Here is a 7,513-nt window from a genome sequence, read left to right as displayed (position 1 = left end):
CCCCCCCTCGCCACCTCGCGCCCCCTTTACTTCCCTCACCCTTTGCCGCTCCCCGCCCCATCCTCTTCCGAAATGCCAGGCGAGTGAGGAGAACGAGCGAGACGTGTACGACTTACGCGGGGCTACCTGCCCGGCCCGAGTCTGCGGCCCCCGCGCGCCCCCCACTTTTGTTGAGTAAGCCGGCAAAACGCGCATCTCATTTTCTACATTTTTCTACTCGCTTCTCCAACGCGCGTCGTCGCGTCCGGATTAGCCAGCCGATGCACCCCTCCCGCTGAGAGATGAGCGTTGTAGTGCTTTCTCCCGTATCGCGTCCGACGACGCGACATCCTTCGTCACGTTTTGTCGGGACTTCCCCCCTCTTTCCGGCCCCGGGTGGTTGGGAGGCGCTGATCAAACAAAAGCGCCCGTTATTGCGGCAAAAAGACGACGCGCGCAAAGCGAAATCTTTCATTTATTTTCCCACTGCTGGCTCGGCTGAAATGCGCCGCCTCCAGTGTGTCCGCGACCCGGAAGCGCGCGCACGCAACGCCGAGGCGAGGCAGTGATCTTGCGGACGCCAACAAACCCCATGGCGGCCGCCAGGCCTGCTCACTTCCCTGTCCATGTTGGGAGCGTCTCCCGTCCCGCGGTCCCCGGCGGTCCCGCCCTGCGCAGCACGGCTGGCGGAGGCCAGCACACTTTGGGCTGACCCGACACCTCATCCACCCCAGACACCCACAGGGGGTGCGACCGTCCTCCACACGATGAGGTGCGACGACGACGCGTTATGTCACTGCTGCCCTACACTGCCCCTCCCGCCCGCCTCCGGCCCGAGCCGCTTGCTTTCTCCAGGCCCCGTTCCCTCGCGCCGCGGGTCTCCCTAGTGTCGTACCGAACAGTGTTGTGCTTATTGGGCATCAGGATTTATTGCTACGGTTACGCGTCCCCATGAGTAACGCGTAACGCTCGTCCCAATGTGTAACGCGTAACGCCGCCGCTGCTCACGCGGCTTTCTTTAGCCTTGCGCGCCTGTAACAACGCCCGAACGGGCAGTCAGTGACGGACAGCGGGGTAGCAGCAAGGCAATGCGTCTGGAGGAAAATGTAATACATTTTATTGAGGATTGTTGTAGAACAGAATGCTATATAGTAATCAGTAGGAGAGACAGCAACTATCGACAAGAGTAGTCTAAGAGTGGGATTAGTTTTAACATAATCAGTCAGATTCAACAGAGTTAACATGAGAGAGTCATAAAATTACCAAGTGATACAGAATAAAATGTGTTGCACAGTGAAAATAGTACAGGAACATGAATGCCCGAATACTGTAGCCAAAAGTTATAAAAGTTGAAAAGACTTTTCAAATCACAGAAAGAGGAAAACAAATAACTTAATCCCAAATTTACAAGTGTTTACAAGGGGTTGAGTCTAAAAGTTCAAATACATAGGGACGTGCACGAAAAACTGAAATGCGTACACTTTTAGCAAAGTTAGTGATAGTGAAATACATCATTTGAGTGTTCTGCTTGAGAAACCCGTTTTAAATCAAATTTAGCACCATGTAAACTTTTAAAAGAGCGGGCACTGACAGTGAGCATCGACTAGTTTTCTGCGGGTCGATACAAATAAAGTAAAATCGGATTGACCCGCGTAAAATTGTGCATTTTCAAATCAGGGCCTGCTAAGCCTCGACAAAAGAAAAGACTCATACTGCGGTAAATATCGCGGTGACGTACTTACATTGCACAATCCGGAAAATGTACAGCGCAACGAATGACGTCCAAAGTAGAATTATAAGGAGAACGAAAAATAAATACACTTTGTACAAAAATATCCACTACCTGAGATGCCTCTACCCCTCCACTCCACACACGCCGGGCCAGTTACATCACAACCATCGGTCATTATTTGTTCCGAGTTCACCGACCCAGTCGGGTCCTCGATGCACCACGGATGCACTTTCACTAAGGACCGTCATAACCCTCAAGGCCTAAAGGGCGGACCCTTTCACCCAGTCCATGCAAAGGCAGCAGTTATTAACAACGATGGCAAGAACGCCCACACACACACACTCACTCACACACACACACTCACACTTTCATACACACTCCCATATACGGCATCACAGTCACACAGCCTTTTAGAAGAAAAAAATGCTAATAGTCATAAGAAAGCCCGGCCAGGCCACTTGTAGTGTATAAGACCATAATTAAGTCAGAGTCTACATTCTCCGACGAGAAGTAGTAAGTCTAGTACAGTGAATGGAATGAACAAACCCACAGATTAAATATTGCACAGAATAACAGGCGCAATAGCCCGTTCTTGGAGATCTATCACGTATATACGTAAATGTTCGTCACTGTGCGCTTAAATAAAATTACCAAAAAGGCGACGACCCCTTCACATACAAGAAAAGGAATAACAACAAATAGACTAGCCGAAAATGAAAACAAATCAATAACAAAAATTTAATGTCCACAAATATCTGTAATTGCGGTCGTGCTCATTTTTTTTTTTAAATTTATTCTTTTATGTCGTTTTGGTTACGAGAACCATATGAAGAGGATCCATCCCCCCATACACAATCATGCATGCTCAATGAAGGCTTCATGTGTTTCATGCTGGGCTCCCGATGTTGCTTCTGAGGTAGACGCCGAGGGCCAGGACAGGCAGCAGCAGGTTCACCATCAAGCTGGGGGACACCAAGCCGGCGGAGCCCTTGCCCGAGGGGGAGACGACGGGGGCGTTCCCGCGCGTTGACAGCTGCGCAGCGGAACCTGTGCACGAAATAGACCATGCAGCAGCCGCACATCACACACAAAAATATACGCCCTCAAAAAATTATTCCTTTTAAAAAAAGTGTGTTTTCAAAAAATTATTCATAGTAATAGCCACAAAAATTAAGTATGCCACATGCTTGGCGAAGCCAACCAAAACTAAAACTACGCAGACAACTCATTTAAAAAACACAACAAAAAACACACAAACACAAAAACGCTTGAAATAATTTTCTAACTACTGTAAAAGCAAGGCTACGGAGGACAAAAAAAGTCGCTTAAAAGCCGAACAATGATAAGCGATGATAAGCAAACATGAGGTGAAAGGATGGTACGAAATCCTAGAATCCTTTTGTCAAAGGTCCTTGTCAACACTCATTCCTCGCACCGCTAACGACAACGAAACAACTGCACCGCCACGTAACTCACCTACAAATTCTCAGTTAACTTCTTATTAGCATTCTAAACACAGCATTTGGTTAGTTACATGCGAAAACCACCATACCCGCGCACTATATACCGTTGAAAAGGGTTTTAGAAGTGTTAGAAACATGGCACAGGACAGGTCCGTCAAGGAGGGACAGTCGGGGACATCCCGTCACCAGTGAAAGAGAGAGGTCGGTTACCTGCGGGCATCAAGCCCGGTCCCGGTGCCGGCGTGCTCGGGACCACCGCGGCGGCGGCGGCGGCCGTGGTCTGTTCCAGGGGAGCGCTGCTAGGACCGGGGGTCGTGGGTGCGCCGGGGGGAGCGGGGGTGGCAGCGGGGTCAGTCACGTTAGCCGCAGGTGGGGTCAGGGTGGTGGTGGCGTTGGTGGCGTCTGCAGCGATGGTGCCGTTCACCGTCGCGTTTAGCTGTGCGACGTCTGTGAGGGGAGAGTATAGGCTGGGTTAGCAAAAGTAAAGGGTCATAGCTGCAGTTCATGGTGAGGCTGGTTGTCCCCCCCCCCCTTCCTCCTCATGCGCGGGGGCCCAACACACTGAACGAGGCTTTGCGAACGGAAGCCTGCAATTGTACGCGGGCCGCCAACAGCAACAACAACAGCAGCGTTGAGCCAGCGCCGTATTTCCCCCCTTCACCATGCATAACAAAAGATAACAAATTTTTCAACAAAAACAACAAAAATAAGCGCCAAGTCAGCGGGCCGCTTGACTCGCGACCTCCTCTAAGACTCACCGCTAAGTACCCCACAGCTGTCTAGCGGGCTGCCTGGTGGTCTGGCACCACACCGGGCGAACAATTGCGCAATTACAAACCCCCCCTCCTGCAGCGTTACTGGGTCGTCGACTCGACAACGGCAAAAGTATAAAACAACTCGCGAATGCATAACAAACAATTAATATGAACTCCTTCGCAAACACCCCGGAATCAACAAACAACGTGCCTCGCGCGGGGTAATAGTCGCGAGTCGAGTCAGCGACAGCAGGCGACACCACGGCAACGCTTCCTGGCAGAAGCAGGGGCGCCCGCCCCCCTCGTGCATGTCACGCGCGCGGGTACAAAACCGCAAAACATTTCGCAACGGCCCCAGATAACGGCGCGCCAGTCTGTCTCTGTCCTGTCGCCGGATCATAACTCCCCCGCCGCCGTGGCTGAGCCCGACAACGACGGCGACAGCGACGTGCCCGTGTCGACGAGCCGTGTTGATCGTCGCGGCACGGGCACACGCGGACGGGGGGGAAAAGAAACACAAGTGTGGCGCTAACACCTTAACAGGCAGTGCCAGGGCTTCCCAGAACATGACTGCGCGCGCGCGCACGCCTCCAGCAAGACGGTGACATGGACCGCACCCGGACAAAGGGTAGTTCAAGTGTGACGCTGACGCTCGCTGGACGCATTGAGCGGGAGGCTGTCGGCAGCGTCCGGGCTGTATCACTGCCACTACACGCGATTTTTAGGGAGAAAAGCAAAGGTAACCGGTTTCGTTTTGTTTAAGACATTGGCGACCTTCCGACAAGGTGACCGCCAAAAGGTGACTTCCCAGGTATAGAAAGAGGGACTCGAAATTTATTTGGGTATACGACTTGCTGGACAATGACAACTACACCGCGACTGCCCAATGGTGGCTATAAAACCCCGCGTCCTCTGTCAAAGTCAAGCATATGTACTGTGCCGCAACACACGCCTGGCGGGCAGGGTTGCCTACACCGGGGTCCGCGGGCGCCGACATGCTGCGTGTCCCTCCTATTGATGGGCGTAGGCAGATAGCTTACTTTTCCTCGGTAACAAATCGTACGAATTTAACTTTGAAATGTCTCGCAAATTCCGCGTGACGTTAGTGTGGCGCCGGCGCCATCGCGGCGGCGTGGAGGTAGTGTGGTGGGGGATCAGACAACACGGCTCACATGCACCTGTGTTCGCATCGCACGTGCAGAGGCAGGCCGGAGCCCGCCTGGTGGCCGGGCAGCCTGGGCAGCCGCGCCGGGCTCAACGAGAGTCATCTCGATCCAGGCGAGCCAGCGGCAGCCCCGCACGCACGCGTCACGTCACAGACGGCTCCTTTTCATCGTGGACCCCGCCCCCACCCCGAGTACGGCCTGGCCGATTTCTCGCAGGTCAGCGCGCCCCCCCCCCCCTCCCTGCGGGGCTCAGCTCGTGTGAAGCAGAAAGCGATTTGACGCGTGGCGGACGCAAGTCGAGCAGATTAAAAAGAACTAGACAAAAATAAAGTACGCATTGAGGAAAATTTAGAAAAGCGTGCGTTTGTTTTGTTTCAAACTCGTAAGTGGTTCGAAGTCGAATTCGAGTCGTGAGTTACCGAAAGATCATCTCGTATTATATGTTGACGTGAGCGTTCTATGTGGAGGCCGTTTCACACTCAATGCAATACTGATTCATGACAGAAATTACCAATAAAACTAAGGGCGTCGGAAGTGCGGAGCAGACCAAGAAAATCCTTGTCTTGAAACAGGAGGGATTGTCCAGAATATGGGTCCCCTTTTCTCAGATTCTTAGAGGAGTTCGGCGCCTGCGAGACTCAAGATAGGCCACCGGGTGGTGCACGCATGCACTGCACGTAAGATGTTTGCCTACTGCTCAGGCGCCATGACCTCTTGCACGGGCTGGACTTGGTTGAGTTGTCTATCGGCGACCGACGGACGTACTTTCTGGATGAGCCCTTACGCTTCCTTACGCGCATTGTCTCCCGTGCTTAGGTACTTTTCACAGTTATTCGCACCGCATACCTTCGGGCTTTGCCTCCGGGCCCCGGGACGGACTCGCGTCCTCCTTCCCGGACGGCCCCCGTTCTGGTCCGGTGCCGACGTCACCGCCCGCTCGGGGGCCACGGCCCGGGGCCGGTGCCGCGGGGACAGAGCTGACAGAGCCCAGCACGGCGCGCGCGGCCCAGAAGGAGCTCCAGAATGGCTTTTCATATCGAGTTTGGTCGCGGCCGTCGCGCGTTCGCCACGCCAATGAGGCGGCCGTCGGCACCTAGTCGGCACCACGCCCGCGCCGCCGCCTGGAGGTCCTGAAAGCTGAGGACAGCGCCGCAGCCTCGAGGGGGAGGGGCGGGGAATGGGCAGAAATAGGGGCGGATCTCATAATGAGGGCGGGGGGGGGGGGCGGACGCAACGCGATGAGAAGCGCCCTTTGGCAACATCGGCCTGTATCTCATCGGTATTGTCCTCCAGCACTCGCGGGTCGCGGCCCAACTCGACACGGCGGCACAGCCCACCACCAACCACCACGGCCCCGGCCAGCGTGGCGGCCGCGCCGAGCTCGCGAATCGCCGCGGGAGGAAAAAAACCGGTGCAGCCGCGAGCCTCGGCCGCAGACATCCCCGCCGAGTCGACGGCAAGCCGAGCCTACAGTCGGGCCGTGCCCACCGAACAAAACTCTCGAGGCAGGAGGGAAGGGGGTGAGCGGGTGTATTTCGCAACGGCAAGCTGTCGGTGGATTGCGGCGGCGGTGGCGGTGGCGATGGCCAACGAAATGGAAAAGATAGCCGTGAGAAATTTTTATTTGGCTACGATATGGCGATTTTAATCAAATAACTACACCAATTATTCAGGCGAGTTCTCATGCTCTGCGCATTTAGTCATGGACGGGACCACGTGGAGCCGCTCAAGTGGCACTACTTGGGCTCAATCAAGCACGCAGAGGGTGCGAGAGAGACAGAGAAGCAGAGATGCTAGAGCCTTGGCTGCCGCGCGAAAGCGCAGAGCCGCAGGAAAAGGGTTACCGGAAAAAGAAAATGGCAAGTCCCGGACCCCGCGCTCTTCAAGCCTTTTTGGGCCTCGCCTTGGGTAGAATTATTGGCAGAGAAAATACACAATTCGGCAGAGTTTCTTATGCCAAAAGTTGTAACCGAGGCCGACGACCTTATCGGTCCCCCCCCCCCCTTCTTTTTTTCGACCGGCTCCTAAAATACTGATGCGCACCCGCCCCACTTCTTTTAGGATGCTGCCGCGCCCGGCCCGCGCCCTTGGCTGACGGTTACGGTCATTGGGCTTCTACAGCAGTCGCGGCCAGCCAGCGCGCCCCCCACGGCCCCGCGCCCGGGCCAGGCCCCGCCCCGCCGCCGCCGCTGCTGACAGCCGCTGACCCACTGACCACTTGACTGACCGCAGCGACACAACACTCAATACATACAGTACGCCTGTGCGCTGCACGTCCTAGACCAAAAGGGTCGGAGGTCACGGGTACAGCGAGACAACTTCTTGCGCAACAAGTCCTCTCCTCTCTCCGATTCCGAAAGGGTGGCGTGTTGTGTGTACGGCCTGGGCGCGCGGGGGTTGGGTTGGGGCAGGGCTCGG

General features: G+C 55.0%; 1 protein-coding gene across 1 annotated transcript in view; it reads right to left on the bottom strand.

Annotated features, from left to right (window-relative positions):
- The window catches only part of LOC127751701 (uncharacterized), a 10,806-nt gene extending 3,304 nt beyond the window's left edge, over positions 1-7,502 (bottom strand). Inside the window, exon 1 of the transcript XR_008012223.1 lies at positions 3,385-7,502. The gene's annotated coding sequence lies outside the window, so the exon portion shown is untranslated. The remainder of the gene's footprint in view (positions 1-3,384) is intronic.
- Positions 7,503-7,513: the final 11 nt, after the last annotated feature.

This window comes from Frankliniella occidentalis, unplaced genomic scaffold, assembly GCF_000697945.3.
Source record: "Frankliniella occidentalis isolate FOCC.00 unplaced genomic scaffold, Focc_3.1 Scaffold748, whole genome shotgun sequence".
Classification (NCBI taxonomy): Eukaryota; Metazoa; Arthropoda; class Insecta; order Thysanoptera; family Thripidae; genus Frankliniella; species Frankliniella occidentalis.
This window is presented reverse-complemented; position numbering and strand designations above follow the sequence as displayed.